Source organism: Muntiacus reevesi, chromosome X, assembly GCF_963930625.1.
Source record: "Muntiacus reevesi chromosome X, mMunRee1.1, whole genome shotgun sequence".
NCBI lineage: Eukaryota > Metazoa > Chordata > Mammalia > Artiodactyla > Cervidae > Muntiacus > Muntiacus reevesi.
The window spans coordinates 121,437,386-121,453,191 of NC_089271.1; positions in this window are offsets into that span (position 1 = coordinate 121,437,386).

The window sequence follows — 15,806 nt, forward strand, 5'->3', positions numbered from 1 at the left end:
AGTGGGTTTTGTCATACATTGATATGAATCAGCTAGTCTTTTTAAAAATTCATAGTTTTCCCACACAGTTAGTGTCAACTCAATATACCATTTTATAGCTGGCCTTTTTAAACTTTTACTTAAAATTATAAGAATTTCCTCATGTTATTAAAAAGTCCTTGTAAACATCATTTTAGTGGCCATATAAGAGCCCATTGTGTCATCCTGTTGCTTTTTAAAAGCTACCAGGTTATGTGTCAATTATTTTCAATAAAGCTGGGAAAGAGAAAATAAAGAAAATAAATGAAAGTTCCCAGGTCTACTGTCTCCTTTCTCCTTTACCCATGACTAGCCCAGCAACACTGTGTCTTTGCTGAAGACAATTAGGAACCACCTGTTTCCCACCCCTCACACTCAGATTGTTACTTCCTGTGACAGGTATTGGTCCTTCCACAAGTGTTTATCCTTCCATACACTCATTGGCAACCAGACATTCTCAGGCCTTGTGGTACCATTTTGTCAGTCAACACAGTCTCTACCTCAGACGACCCTATCTTCTTCCCTGTCACCGCCTTTGCCTCCCCACTCACAACTCTTTGGATGTCAATTCTATTTTCACCCTTCCAGCCAAAGATGGCACCTTCACTGCGTTACAACCTCAGTTTCAGGTTGTTTTTTTTTTTTTTTTTTTTTCGCTTTTTTATTTTATTTTATTTATTTTTTGTGGCCACATGTCACAGCTTGCAGGATCTCAGTTTCCTAACCAGGGATTGAAACCCAGCCACAGAAAGCCCAGAATCCTAACCACTGTGATACCAGGAAACTCCTTACAACCTCAGTTTTGATGTCACCAAGAAAGTAGGCCAGGAGGCAAGCACTGTAGCCACTGGTCCCCTTCTCTCCTGGGCTGTGCTGGAAAACAATTATACAGAATAAGGAACCAGTGGTTGGGGGGTGGGTGTGGAATGGGGAGTTGGTGCTTGTTTGGGGCCATTTATTTTTTCATTAGATAAGGTCCTCTAACCCCTCTGAGTTTCTCCAAATTGGGGCTGGAATCATCAAATTGATGGCTTGCTTGTGGGGAGACCTAAAGTCAGCAGATGTGTTTCTTAATGCAGTCCTCCAGCTTAAAAACAGGGACATTCTTAGATATCCAGAGTATTTAGTATAAAGCAGGCAGTATGGGGTTCTAAAACAGGAGACTTCCCTTGGGGAGAAGAGAATGAAAAACTCTGGGGTTCTAGGAGAGACAAGGAGTTGTAGTCAATGAGAGAGTTTCAAGGGCAAAGGCTCACTCAGTGAAACATCTCAGGCATTTCAAATTGGTGGGAAGAGAATGGATTATTTAACAAATGATTTGTGGATATCTGATTGTTTGGGGGGGGGGGGAAGTTAGCACCTCATGCCATCTGCCAATGTAAATTTCATAGTTAAATTGTAGTAGCCTGATGAGTCAGGTTCTTGGTTGCAAACCACAGAATCTGATTCGAACTGGCTGAAGCAGGAAAGGAGTTTGTTGGAAGGCTGTTGGGAATCTCACTGTGACTATGTTAAAGAATTAGCCTCGAACAGCATTGAAACAAACAAGTATACTATCAAGGGCGAAACAGATCACCAGCCCAGGTTGGATGCATGAGACAAGTGCTCAGGGCTGGTGCACTGGGAAGACCCAGAGGGATGGGATGGAGAGGGAGGCGGGAGGGGGGATCGGGATGGGGAACACATGTAAATCCATGGCTGATTCATGCCAATGTATGGCAAAAACCACTACAATATTGTAAAGTAATTAGCCTCCAACTAATAAAAATAAATGCAAAAAAAAATGAAGTAAAAAAAAAAAAAAAAGCCTCAGGAAAAGGGTGGGAAGCAGGTGAGGCAGGCCCGGTCAGGATCATGCCACAGGACAGGCTTGCTCAGGATGCTGTGACCGCATGGTCTCCTCCGAGGCTTGCTGCTCTTATGGATGTCTGGGTGCTGAGACCTCCAGGAATAATTGCTGTTCTCCCCTGCAGTGCTGTATGCTCAAGTTCCAAAGTCCAAAGGGAGAGAAGGCATCTGACTGGCAGATCTTGGGCTGTATCCCTGCTACCTAGCTGCCAGTGGGCAGAGAGATGGAGTATCTCCCTTCATGTGTCTTAGAATTTGCTTCAAACCATTAGTGCTTGTATACTGAGCAGCTCAAAATAAAAAAATGTCCAAATACAGTTGCTGATGTTGCTTGAGCATTGTCAATTTGCTATACATATTCCCCTCACCATCTTTGCCTCTCCCCACTCTCTAACCTTCCCCCTGAGCCTGGGATGGGGGTTCTTTAAGGACTCTGGATGCCAGTCTCATTTCCATTCTTCCAGCCAGAGATGATACTCTCATTGCTCTACAAATTATTTACATATATTATTTCATTTTATCCTGAAAACCACCCTGTAAGTTGGAAACTATTATTATCCTCACTTGATAGTGGAGGAAGCTGAATATGCCCTTGGTTACAGGGCTAGTAAGTTGATTTTGGTTCCAGCTCCATCTGACTCCTGAGTCAATGCTTGTACTACCCACTCTGCTCCAGAGTGGAAAAGAATGGCAAACAATAAGACCATAAGAAACCTAGAAAGAAATAGGGGAATATTCTTCTGGTCTTGAGAATAAGGAAAGTCTTTCTAGGCATAAAGGTAAACGAAGATACAATAAAGGATGTGAAAATATAGATTTTGTTATGTAAAAATATAAAACTTCTGTATTAAAAAACTAATAGCACCACAAGGGCTTCCCTTGTAGCTCAGTCAGTAAAGAATCTGCCTGCAATGCAGGAGACCTGGGTTCGAGTCCTGGGTCAGGAAGATCCTCTGGAGAAGGAAATGGCAACCTACTTCAGTAGTCTTGCCTGGAGAATACCATGGACAGAGGAGCCTGGCAGGCTACAATCCATGGGGGTCACAAGAGTCGGATACGACTTACCAACACCACAAGCGAAATTACAAGGCAAAGAGTATTTACAGTATATGACAAAGTTTAAGAATCTTTGGTGGAGAAGGAAAAAATCCCACTCCAGTGTTCTTGCCTGGGAAATCCCACAGACAGAGGAGCCTGGTAGGCTACAGTCCATGGGGTCATAAAAGTCAGACACGACTGAGCGACTGAGCACAAGAATCTTTGGTGTATAAAGAAGTCTTACAAATCCACATAAAAAACACAAATACCTAATTAGAAAACTAGGCAAAGGACATGAAGTGGCAATTTGCAAGACAAGAAATACTATTGGCCTATAAACTAGGAAAAATATTTAATATTGCTGAAAAATGCAAATTCAAATTCAAATCCTGGTATATCAACATAGAATATTTTACCCATATAAATATTTACATTTTACTTTATTTTAATAATATTTGTTTAATACACTGCTGGTAAGAGTTAAGGGAAGCATGTTTTAAAAATCTGCCTGATTGAAGGATAATTAGCTACAATTATTTTTTTTTAATAATATATATTTTTATTTATTTATTTGAGTGGACCAGGTCTTAGTTGCTGCATGTGGATCTAGTTCCCCAATCAGGGATCGAACCTGGGCTCCCTGCATTGGGAATATGGAGTCTTAGCCACTGGACCATCAGGCTAGCCCCCAATTAGCTACAATTAATGTCCATTTAAATTGTGTAATTTATTGAGTTTCAGTATATATCCTGACCCTAAAGGCGCTCAGTTGTGTCCGACTATTTGCAACCCCATGGACTGTACAGTCTGTGGAATTCTCTAGGCCAGAATCCTGGAGTGGATAGCCTTTCCCTTCTCCAGGGGATCTTTCCAACCCAGGGATCGAATCCAGGTCTCCTGCATTGCAGGTAGGTTCTTTGCCAGCTGAGCCACTAGGGAATCCCAAGAATACTGGAGTGGGTAGCCTATTCCTTCTCCAGAGAATCTTCCTGACCCAGGAATTGAACCGGAGTCTCCTGCATTGCAGGCGTATTCTTTACCAACTGAGCTATCAGGGAAGTCCTATCAGTATATATACCTACCCATAAAACCAGTGCCACAATCAAGATACAAAACATATCCATGGCCCCCCAAATTTTGCTTTTTATAGTCCATCTCTTCCCATACCTCTCTCTCCTGCTTTATGTCACTATAGTTTTGTTTGTATTTTCTGGAATTTCATATAATTACATTATACAGTATATAGTATTTTAGTCTGATTTCTCTCACTCAGAATAAATGTTTTTGAAGTTCATCCACATTGTTACCTGTATTTGGATTTATTCCTTTGCATTGCTGAGTGGTATTCCATTGTAATAAATATACCATTAAAAAATTATTGACCTGGTGATAGTTATTTGGGTTGTTTCCAGTTTGCAGTGACTGTGTTATTATGAATAAAGCTTGTCTGAACATTCTGGTGGGAGCCTAAACTAGTAAAATCTTTTAATAGCTCAATATGGCTCTGTATGTCAAAATATTAAAAATACACCTATCAAAATTACATGATGTACAAGATTTGCTTCTAAATAATTTCCATTGGCAGGAAGAAATAAGAAATAAGTAGGTGAAAAACTATTGGTCATCACTTGATAATTATTGAAAAGAGGAGATGAGTACATGGGGTTTGTTAAACTATTTAACTTTTACACATGTTCCAGTCATAAAATTTTAACATGCATACCTCTTGATCTAGTTTTTTGTAAAGTCACATATGCACAAAGAATGTTCATAAGAGATTATATTTATTTAATAGAAAAAGCTAAACAATCTATACACCTAACAAAAGAGTGGGTAAATAAATTATGGCACACTCACTGAACAGAATACTATGAAGTCTTTAAAAATCATGTTTTCAAAAAATATTTAATGACATTGAAAAATATAATATACATTTTATATGAAAATATAGGTTACAGACCAATTGTATATAGCATGATTCCGTTTTGTTTAAAATAAAATATATTGTAAAATACAAAGACTGAAATGTTAGCAATAGTAGGCTATGTGGTAGGATTATGAATTTTTTTATGATCTTTACAGTTTTCTGTATTTTAAAAATTTCTACAATGAGATGTGATACTTTCATAAAGTTTTTAATGGAAGAAGAATAATATTTCATTTTTCTCTTTTATTTTGCATTCCTTCCAATTCTTTCCCCCTTCATTGTCTTCTTTTTAACTCTACAAGATCAATGGTGGTAGTTTAGTTGCTAAGTTGTGTCTGACTCTTGCGACCCCATATACTATAGCCTGCTGGCTCCTCTGTCCATGGGATTCTCCAGGCAAGAATACTGGAGTGGGTTGCTATTTCCTTCTCCAGGGCATCTTCCCAACACAGGAATCGAACCTGGGTCTCCTGCATTACGGGTGGATTCTTTTTTTTTTTATTTTTTTTATTTTTTTATTTTTTACGGGTGGATTCTTTACCCACTGAGCTATGAGGGAAGCCCAGAAGATTGATAGAACAACTTTTTTTAATACTCCCACAGGCTGGAAGTAGTACATTCTCAGAACTAGGTGGAACCTTAGAGACTAAGACCGATTCCATTTTTTTAGATGAAGAAACTGAAGGTTAAAGAAGGGAAGTGGCTTGTTTAAGGCCAGCCGCACAGAAAGTGGGTATCAGAACCAGGACTAGAAATCAGACCTCCTGAGGCCAACTCTAGGGACTTTTCTTTCACTGCCTCCTCGAGGAAAGGGTCCCAGTTAAACCCAGCTGCTGGCAGAGCAGGACTAGGCATTCTTTAACAGGAGGCTCTAAACAGGAGACACTTGCTCCGATTTCTAATCCTGGCCCTAATGCTGGCCACAGACTGAACCCTCCCCCATTATTCCAGGCCTCAATGGACCTCCCAGCTCCACACACTGACCAATCCCCGCAGCCCTGGCCAGAGGCTAAATTAGGATCTGTGCTGCAGGAGGAGACTTTTGTTCACTCCCACCTCCCAGATCCGTCTGATGGAAAGGCGGACAGGGGCAGAATAGGGGTGAATCCAGAGATCATCCTCCCTTCAAGGGTCAAGGGCAGCACTTTCCACATAGGCAGTCAGGCAGGCACCTTTTCACTAGAAAGACAAGGGCAAGTCTAGGGCTCCAATGGAGGATACTCAGAGCCAGCGTTCTAACCAGGGGCGAGTCTGGCTTCTCTTGAGACATCTCTCCTATCAGCCTGCGTGGTTCTTTGGGGCCCTCAGCCTGCTGGATCAGTTGGGCTAGGCCTGGAGGTCCTCCTGGGGTCCCTGAGTTAGCTTAGGGAAGGGAGTGGCCCAGTGTAGGGTGGTTCTTGAAAGGCCTTTGGGAAACAGGGGCGGGGCGCCGGGCGCGGGGAGTGTTGAGAGCTGCTGGAGGAGAGCCAGAAAAGATCGAGATGCCACCCGTGACCCCCGGCTAAAAGAATTGGAGTGACAGGAAGGAATGGACCATCCTCTCTTCACCCTCATTCCTGGAAGCTCTGTCAGAACTCCTCCGTGCTGGGAACCCCAGCGGAGAGGACGGGGACTCCCTCAGGATTAAGGGGGAGTCCCCAAAGCTGAAATGGAATTTCTCTTCCTGTGAGATAATTGGACTTGTCCTGTCTCCCTCGGCGCCTCAGTTCCCCCTTTCTGTAAGATGGAGCAGCAATAGCCTTCCTGGCCGCACCTCCTTGGGGAGAGAAGTGAGAATGCATGAGAATCAGGTACAGCATTGTTGAAGCATCTCTGGTTTCAGGCTCAGCACGGAGGGAGGGAGGCGTCACACTAAGAGAGTTACAGCCCATTTTGGTACTTTTATTGACAGGTACTGCAGGGCTGGGCATTTAGTTCTGGCCTTTTTCAAGACTAGGACATTCCTCAACACCTTCACTCTTAAATTTCCAGGGTTGTTTTGGGAGAAAGGGAGGGGGCTCAAAACTTGCCTCTCCACCCTCCCTGGCCCAGTAGGGGGAACTTGCTCAAAGATGAAAGTGATCCCTCAGTGCTCAGCATCTTTCCAAGTGGAAAGAATTCCTTTGGTGGCATGAGGTGACCCTGTCTCTAAGTCTGTGGAACATTGTCCCAACCTTCCTTGCTTGGAGTTCCTGAGATCTGGAAAATGAGCTGTCTCTTTCTAGCTGTAATACTGTGTGTGTGTTGGGACAGTTTGTGGGGAGAAGGAGGGGGAGAGGGGCAGGCCAAGTAGGTAAAGGGGAGGGAAATGGGAAGTGATGTTGCAGGTATTAACCTGCCCAGTAGATTTTGTTTCCCCTCCCATGAATGCTTAGGGAAAAAAAGACCCTCAAAGCCAGAGAGTAGCTTCAGGGTGAATTTTCTGGGTTTAAGGCTTTTCAGACCCAGGTAGCCCTCTGCCCACCTAAGCAAATGAAAGATAAGAGTGAAAAAATAAAAAGAAGAGGTCAAGGTAAACATTTGACTCTCCTTTTTACCTCATGATCTTTGTAGAAAAGATGCCAGTGGCAGCAAAACTAGAAGCCTAAATGACAACGTAGAGGAAGCAAGGACCAAGGGAAGAAAAAGGAAGCTGACCACGTGTCTTTCTTGAAAGACTTTCCTTTATTTCTCTGTAGCCAAAACTGTGAGCTCAAGGGACTTACAGTGTGGGCAAGGAAACAAATGATAAGAAACAGCTAGAGAACTAGGCATGAGAGCAGAGCATCAAGATTTAGCAAAAAACATAAACAAGAAAACCCCAGAATCAGACTGGATGAAAAAGCTGAGAGGTGGTCGGAATCAGGGGAGACTTCTCAGAGGAAGCGAGTCTTGAACCTTGACTTGGAGAACTGAGGTATGGAAAGAGGTGGGGAGGGTATCTCTGACTCCAGGAACAGGAGGAATCTGAATCCTTATGTAGTAGGAGGGTGCTGCAAAAGGACAAAGGCTGCAAAGAGCAAGATTTGTTGAGGGAGGAAGATATGGCTGAAGAGGAAGGTGCAGGTTTCAAGGTCATTGTGGAGATCTGAAGAGAATGTACTGTATTGGTGGGATGGAGGAAAGAAACTATTTCCCTTTTGAGAACACGGAAGCTCCAGGATATGGTGGGGGAGGCTCTCCCAATTTCCTCAACACTTGGAACAGAAGCACTGCTCAGGCCTCTGCCCCCTGGTGCCTCCTCTTCCCTCCATGCTTGCAGGGCTAAGGGGTAATTTATAAGGTAAGAATATTGATCCCACAGACGAAAAATCAGTGCAATTATTTTACAATCCTACTGTGAATGTGCAGGTCGCTGCATGGGTGTGTATGCTTGTGTGCATGCACACATGTGTGTGCTACTCTACAAGGACACACACAAAGCATGTCTTGTATTCTGTAAAGCTGAAGCAGAGCAGGTGGCAGTCTGTCTGGCACTCTGAGGCAGACTGCATGGCATAGCGAGCAGGGCACAGGACTTGGATTAGAATCTCGGCTCTGCCACTGTCCATCTGGGGGAGCTGGTTAAGTCTCATCATCTCTCTGAGTCTCATGGCCTCACCTGTAAAATTAAGATAACAGTACCTGCCCCATGAGAGGAGGGTGAAATGAGATCAACCATAAAGCACATGGCTCATGTGAAAGTCACTCGGTCGTGTCCGACTCTTTGCCACCCCATAGACTATACAATCTATGGAATTCTCCAGGCCAGAATACTGGAGTGGGTAGCCTTTCCCTTCTCCAGGGGATCTTCCCAACCCAGGGATCAAACCCAGGTCTCCCTCATTGCTGGCGGATTCTTTACCAGCTGAGCCACAAGGGAAGCCCAATTCATAACCTGGCTCATAACAGGTGCCCAAGCATGGACAACTTTCTGTATTAGTTACCCACTCCCCCAGCCTGCATCACCCCCGGGGAACTTGCTCTGCAAGCCTAAATGCCCACCGCTTCCCACCCACCAAGCCCCAGCTCCTTTGTTGAAAGAGCTGTTCAAGGCAGTGCGAGGCACTGTTTGAGTGGGATGGGGGATACAAACATGAAGCAGGCAACATCTTGATAGCTGTGGAAACTAGGTGATGGGGTTCACTGTACAATCCAGTCCTTTCTAGGGGATTGAAAAGTTTGAACCCCAAAGTATAAAATGAAGCAGAAGCAGTCCTTGTCTACAAGAAGGTTACATCCATCCCATAGTTACAGCAAGCCAGCAACTCACTTGTATGCCTGCCTGGCAGAATGTGCAAGAGGCCCTCGAAGAGAGACTACTGAGGCTTCACCTGAGACACCTTTCAGAGGTGAGCAGCTTTCCGGAGCTGGGGTGGGGGGGGTGGGGGTTGGAGGGACAGTTGGGCTCATCCTTGGAACAAGAAAATTTGATTTGCAGAGAACAGGGCGGGAGGGAGGCAGTGGTTACAGGGGTCCAGAGTCAGAGAACAGTTGCCAACAGCATGGACTCTGGCACAGATCTGACTGGTGTGTTGGGAGAACTGCAGTCCGGTTGGGTGTGGCTAGAGGGACAACACATTAACCCCTTAGCATTCAATAAACAGTTGTGGAGAAGGCTTAATTGATCAGGTTAATCTGCTTTTGGTTAGTGAATTGCCCAACCTGGAGGGGGCCTATTTCAGGGCTCTGGCTGGGAGGTGTGGATGAAGGAGCATGGAGCTTGAGGAATAACGTGGTTGCTTGGGTGTGGGAGGTACTCCAGGTGTAGAACTGGAGAGGATAGGGCCTGGTGGAGTTGGGTGGGTCTGCTTGGGGCCCAGAGTTCAAGGCAGAATTTACAAGAAGGCTAAACAGAGCATCACGGACAATGAAGGGTAAAAGATGTCTCCTGCCCAGGCCACCTCAGCCTGTTGCAGGCCCAGAAATCCCCTGCCATCTGTCTGCATTCTTTTCTAGGCACCTTGAAGCTTTGTTTTCCAAATTAAAGAGGTTCCTACAGAAACTCCAAGACCTGGGGAGGGAGTGGAATGTTAAGCCACTAGTAGCTTAACTCCTTACCTGTGCAGAGAGAGAGCATGTTCTAAAGTGGTGCTTGGTACTTCCCAACCTTTCAAATTGAGAGTAAGACTCTCCTGGAACAGGAAGGGACAAGGGGAGATGGGATATCAGTGGAGCAGGCAGGTGAAGAGGGAGACTATTTGGCTGAGGACAGACTTCCTTGGCAGGTGACAGGGAAGACAGCAGGCTTCAAAAGGAGAGGCTGGGGCAAGAAGCAAAGGCCACCAACTTTGACTGGGTCACAGTTATTTCTCCTGAGGATCCTGTGGCCCCCCACCCCCACCCCCTTCCTCCTCACCCTGGCCCCTGTCAGTACTGTGGTCCCCACCTGTCTTGACACACAACAGGAAGAAGGCAACCGAGAACAGCCTAGAATACTCTCTACGGGATGGGTCTGGTTGGCTGGGGAAGGATGCCCAGGACACTACCAGGCTGGTCTCCACCCGGAAAGGCCAGCATAACTCGTCTCTTATCAGGTGCCAGGACAGAAGGCCCTAGAATCCAGCAACTATGGAACAGGGCAGTGATCGTTAAGGACTGACGCTAATCCCAAGTTAAAGAGACATCCTTAAGAGGTTACAATTAATTAGCCAACAGCATGCCTTTGCCAGCTGTATCTGGTAGGTTCTGGGGACACCAAGGGTCCAAGCTCACCTTTCATGGCTATTATCAAGCAACCTTAAGTCATTTCTTTTTCATCTTCACTGCTACCACTTTTGGAGTGTATACCATGTGCTAGGTACTTTATTGTTAACGATAATAGCTAACAGGCATTGAGCACTTAATGGTGTGGCAGGCTCAGAACTTGACTCGTATTATCTCAGTTCATCCCCACAACAGTCCTGTGATACAGATACTGTACTGGTCCCCATTTTACAGAATGGAACACAGAAGTTCAGAGAGGTTTGGCAACTTGACTCATTGAAGGTCACACGGTTAACAACTGGGAGAGGCAGGATTCAAACTCAGGTCTCACGGGCTCCAAAACCACCTACTGTGTGCTTTAGCAGCCTGCTCCACAGTCCCCAGCATGCTTTGCTTCTGACTGGTGATGCCTTCTCCCAATTAGTAGATTAGTCATGTGTTGACACTTGTAGTCTCGGTCTAATGGCTTGTTTATTTAACTGATGGATGCTGCTCCCCATTTGAGGCCATTAGCATTTAAACAAAACAAAACTCTTGAGCCTGGCAAAGTGACACTGTGTTTACTGTTTTTCTCCCAGTGTTAATTGTGGGTATTTTCCAAATATGTATTTTGGTGTGCTAACGGTCCCTAAAGAGAACTTTGGAACAGTGTAGTAATCTCCTCATGTATAGCTCCAGCCCCACTTTCCTTCATCTCCTTGGTGAGGGGGACAAATGGTCCAGGGGGCCAGTCTTGACTAGGATGGGGAAGAGAGATGGTGACTGTTCCATTATCAAGAATTAGGGGGCAGAGAGACTGGGCTGGGCTAGAAACTCTGTCCTTGGGGGCTAAGCCCTGGAGCAGCCCCCCTCCACAGCTGGGGAGGGAATTTCGTATTTCTTTCCAGGACAATAAGAGCATTTGTGCCAAGGCAGAGGAGGAGGCCGGGCGCTCCGAGGCATCTCTGTCTGACTCTCTTGACACTGTCCAATTGTTACTGTTTGAGTTTCTGCTCGGATCACTGACCGTGTCCATTTAGAGCAAGCTGGCTTGGGTAAAGACAGTGTGGGGCTGAGGAAGGACAGAGAGGACCTGTCGGACTGTGGGCCGGGGTGTGAGGTGGGCAGGGAACTGGACTAACTCTAAAGTGACCACATTACAAATAAGCCGCTGCCAAGTACAGGGTGAATCTTGCATCCCTAAATGAGAGGAAGGAGTGCTTCCACTGTCCCTCCTCCCCTGGGGTTGACTGCTGTTGATTGGGTCCAGTTTGTAGCTTCCTTCCTCTGACACAGTGGGGTTCTGTTTGACCATGGGGTAAATGGATGAAGAGCTATAGGTTTGATCCTTATATGGGACAGTTAGCTTCACACTGAGAAAAAAAACTGGCTACCTCCCTCCTCCCAGCTCCATCTGCAAACGGACGGGAGTTAAACTGGGAATTTTATGGTTCTCTGCAAACCCACTCTCAGTCTTGGAAAGGCACATCATCCAGTGTGTTCTGATAACAAGTGTAGAGGTGTCTGGTCCTAGGAAGTCAGCCTGGACTGGGAATGAACTAAGGCCGCTCCTTATTTTCTTCCTTACTCAGGCCATCCAGCTCTGGACCTGGGAGTTCTCAGGACCAGGAGGAGGTAGGCATCTGCCTCCTGCATAATTAACTACACCAGTCTCAAAAAACGTTGATGGCCCATCTCTCTGGGCATCATGCTGTACCTGGCACGAGCTAGTAATCCGGACCCGGTCCTGTCCCTCCCGAGTTTACAACCTTAAGTCACACGATAATGACAGATCCCAAATGCGGGCAGTTAAATACATCCACTTGTCCACCGATCACAAGGGATCCATTGAGGGAGCCACAGAGATAAACACGGCCCCCTTCAAAGAGCTTCCAGTCTGGTGGGTAAATAGGTAAGACAGAGTGGGGAGTGGGGTGGGGGGAGAGGTTCAGGCGAGGAAACGCCTTCAACGTGGGCATCGCAGGATAGAATTTTTTTTAAGTGCCCATTGGCCTGTGTTCTCTTGAGCCGCATCTCCCGTCCCGACTGAGGTTTAATTCCAGTGCTCCACGCGAGTGGGGGGGATACAAAAAGCTAGAGGCAACATCGCTCGCCTTTTCTCCTCGGGTGGCCGGGGCGTGTCACTGGCTCTAGCCTCTCTGAGCCTCACGGTCCCCTGCTAAGGTCCCTTAGAGTATTTTCGGGACAGTCCCCCTCCCACTTCATCCCGCTCGCTGCCGAGTCCCCGTTGTGCGCGTTGAAAGCACACAGGTTTGGGGCGGGAGCAGGGAGGAAGCTCCGAGTAAAGTCATCCCGGGCGGTCAGGTCGCAGCGTGTCCCTGCGGCGCACTGGCCAGGCCCCGGTTGCGGGAGACACCGCGGCCCACCGGGTCCCTCAAACACTTCCGACGGGCGCCTGCGTCCCGGGCGGCCGCCGGGGGCGGGCTGGGTGGGTGAGGGAGCGACCTGGCCTGGGTTCGCGCTCCCGAGCGGTGCGCCCGCCGGCGAGGTGCCCGTGGCCGCGGGACGCCGAGGCTCCCCCGAGGGCAGCCTGCGCGCCTCTCGGGGCCGGGCCACCGCAGGGCCGCCCGGGCGAGGTGGGGCGGAGGGAGTGCGTGTGTGTGCGGGGGCGAACTGCGCTGGAGCGCGAGCCGCCGGCCTGGGAAGGGTGGGTCGGGGAGCCGCGGCGGCCGTGGCGGTGGCGGCGGCGGCGGCGGCGGCGGGAGGAGCGAGCCGGGAACCCGGGAGGTCGGCCGGGCTGGCGGGCCCGGAGCCGCGGGGGGGGAGGGCGGAGCGCCGAGGGCGGAGATGGGGCAGCGGGAGGGAGGGGGCCGGCGGGGCGCGGCCAGGGGGCGGGACGCCGGGACCCGGGGAAGATAAGAGCGTGCTCGCGGGGAGCGAGGGCGGGAGTGAGGGAGGGGCGGGGGACTTAGAGACCAAAGAGGAGACAAAAGGACGGGGTGGGTGGGAGGGGCGTAGACAAGCGGGGGTAGGGGAGGGGCGCCGGGGGACGCCTCGGAGGGAGGGGTACGTGTGTACGGGTGGTGGGGGGGGCTGGGCTGGGAGGGACTTAGCGAGGGACGTGAAGGGACAACATAAGAAGGGAGCGCGGGGTACGGAGGAAGGGGGGGGGTGGGCCGGGAGTGCTCCACCACGCTGGCCACGAAGGGGAGGGGAAGCCGCGAAGGGGAGGCCGCTGGGAGGAAGGGCCACACACAGGGAGGGGGATCCTGGGGATGGACAGTCTGCGAGGAAGGCGGGCCGGGGCTTCGGCGGGCTTGGGAGGGGAAGGGTGAGCAGACGCGGGGACAGAGTGCTGCAAGAGCCCGAGGGTGGAGGCGGATGGGCGTGTGTGGAGCGCTGAGGGCAGCGATTTAACGCTGCCGATCGGGATGACCTAAAGACCACGGAGGGGGCCGCACAGACGGGACGGGACTACCGAGGCTGGACGAAAACTGCCCAGGGGAAAGTGGGACCTACGAGGGCTGCAGAAGGGTGGCGGGGGCGGTCTCGGGCTCGGCAGGAAGGCGCCACCACCGCCCTCTGCCCGTCCCCAGCGTGCCCCGCCCCGTCCGGGGGCCCTAAGGGCAGGGGCCTGGGCCGTGGGGGAGCCGAGCCAGGGCGGTACCATTCGGAACAGAGAGGGGGGCTGGGAGGGAAGGGAGGAGCCAGGGGTCAGAACCCTGTTGGGGGCGGGGGGGCCACACCCTGGGAAAAAGGCTTGGGCACATCCAGAATGGACCAATCAGCGAGCAAGGCCAGGGTGGCGTCAAGGGGCAGCTCTGGCCAATGGGAAGGGAGAACACTTCGGAGGTTCGGAGGAAGAAAAGAAAAAAAAAAAAAAAGCCCCACGAAACAACAATCGAATCCGTTTGGGGGCTTGGAAGGCAGGGAGTGGGCGTCGTTTATAGCATGTTCCAGCGCCTGCCCTCCCCTTGGAAGGATAGGGTCGTTTGCATCACTCGTGGGCCGCGGGGAGCACACGGCGCTGAGGAGGGTCCCGAGAAAGTAGAAAGGGATTGGCCGTTTACTGGGGGCACTTGATTGGGTGCTTCGATTTTGGGGGATGGGGTGGGACAGAAGTGGCAGCTTTGTGCTCAAAAGAGTGCAAGAGAAGGTTAAGGTCTCTTAAAGAGAGGCAGGAATTGGCAGGGGTCCCCCATTCCTCCTCACGGGCAGTGTCAGCCAGCAAGTGGATCGCAGATAATTTCAAACCAGTGGATAATTTTAAAATACCCCTTGAGCTCTGAACACGATCAACATACTCAGTTCCCTTCCTAGCACCGGGCAGGTTCTTGAGAGGATGAGCAGTGTTAGCCGGGGTCCACAGCTGCCACTGGGAATTTGAGACATGTGTGGCGTGACTTTTGGCTTCAGAGTTAAGTCTAGGGTCCCAGTGCTTACTCGGTCACTAACTGAAATCTTAAACCTATAAAATAAAGGCTTTGTGACTAGTTACCATTGAGGTGGAAACTGACTTGGGGAGTGATGGGCTCAGAAAAAAAGAGCCATGCTGGTGGGAATTGCAAAAGAAAATTCGTGGAGGAGCAGAACTTTTAACCCAGGATTTCAAATGTCTGCAAAGTTCCTGAAGCTGTATATAAAATGGTGTGTTTGTGTTTTTCTGGTGAGGGTTCATAATTTAGAATTCTCATAAGGTTGTGACATAAAAATTGAAAAGGTCTAAAAAGGCTGTGGGGACCTATCTCCAAGACAGGAGGTGAAGTGCGCTAGTGGCTATGTCCTTTCTGTATCAGAGGGGGTTTCTCCAATTTCTTGTTAGGAATCTCTGGCTGCAGGGGCCCTTTTGATACATATTTTCATCCAAAGAAAGGCAGGTTCCTCAGAGCCGAGAAGCTGACCATGAACTGCTATATAGCAAGTAACGCCTGAATAAATCATAAACAATGGTGAGGAGTTGGCCCTTCATTAGGAAGTAAAGGGAATAGAGCTTTATTTCTGAAAGCTCATTTACCTCATCTGTCAAGTAAGACTAAAAGTGCTAACTACTCTAGACTGCAACCTGTGAGCTGGGAAGCTCAAACATAAATTCTCCATACTGGAGTGGTTGCGATGCCTTCCTCCAGGGAATCTTCCTGACCCAGGGATCGAACCTGTGTCTCTTGTGTCTCTCACATCTCTTGCATTGGCAGGTGGGTTCTTTACCACTAGCGCCACCTGGGAAGCTCCGGACTAGCCCAGAGCAGAATCCAATTGCCTGATTTGTGATACTGCTGCTAGGTTCAGAGGTTGAGAATATACAATATTTAGTTACTATCTCTTACTCTTTAAACTGATTATTTACAGTTATATCTGTAAATAAGGTCACAGGCTAGGGTAACTTCCCTCCAGT